This window comes from Lampetra planeri, chromosome 38 (assembly GCF_965212315.1).
Source record: "Lampetra planeri chromosome 38, kcLamPlan1.2.h2, whole genome shotgun sequence".
NCBI classification, from domain to species: Eukaryota; Metazoa; Chordata; class Hyperoartia; order Petromyzontiformes; family Petromyzontidae; genus Lampetra; species Lampetra planeri.
Genome location: NC_136144.1, coordinates 3,622,666 through 3,623,368, shown reverse-complemented (window position 1 = coordinate 3,623,368; position 703 = coordinate 3,622,666).

The window sequence follows — 703 nt, the reverse complement described above, 5'->3', positions numbered from 1 at the left end:
TAAACGCCGTTAGGGAAGGGTGCCGTGGTGTTACTTGACGTACAATAGCGGTGTTGGGGATGTTGCCCACGGTGGAAACTGATCCCATTTGCCACCCCAAGTGGGTACGGGGCCCAGGCCCCTTGGCTGATGGGCCACGTGGTAGGGGGCTTGCTGTTCCTGGTGGGAGATATTGGGGTGGAGGTACAGCCTGACCAACACGCCTCTTAACATACTCTTAGTTCTTTCGGTAAAGTCACGTAGGTAAAAAATGAAATAAAAAATAAAAAAATAATAAAAACAATAAAATAACGACGTTTCGGAGGCAACACAAGCTTCCGTCTTCAGGTGAAACTGTCACAGCAAAATATCTGTATCAAGTGGAGAGAAGTCCCAAGAGGTACGACCTTATATATAGAGGTTAAGGGGGGGAGGAGCCAGGAAGGGCCGCGGGAGAGGAGGAGTTGTGAGATGGTCAGTACTGCTGCTGGAACTGAGCCTTTGTAATGTAGATGGCATATGTAGATAAGCCAGCTAGGATTAAGCCGCCTTTTGTTATCCTCATTCAAACTCGCTCTCAACAGCCAGCAATGTGCTCCAGCACATTGGAGGCGAGGGTTTGTGCATCACACAGATTTGTGAGACTCTAAAACCCTCTGGCCCAAGGTTCAAGTTCAAGTTCATTTATTAGGTATAGCCCTGTGAGCCATTCGGCTCTTGAATC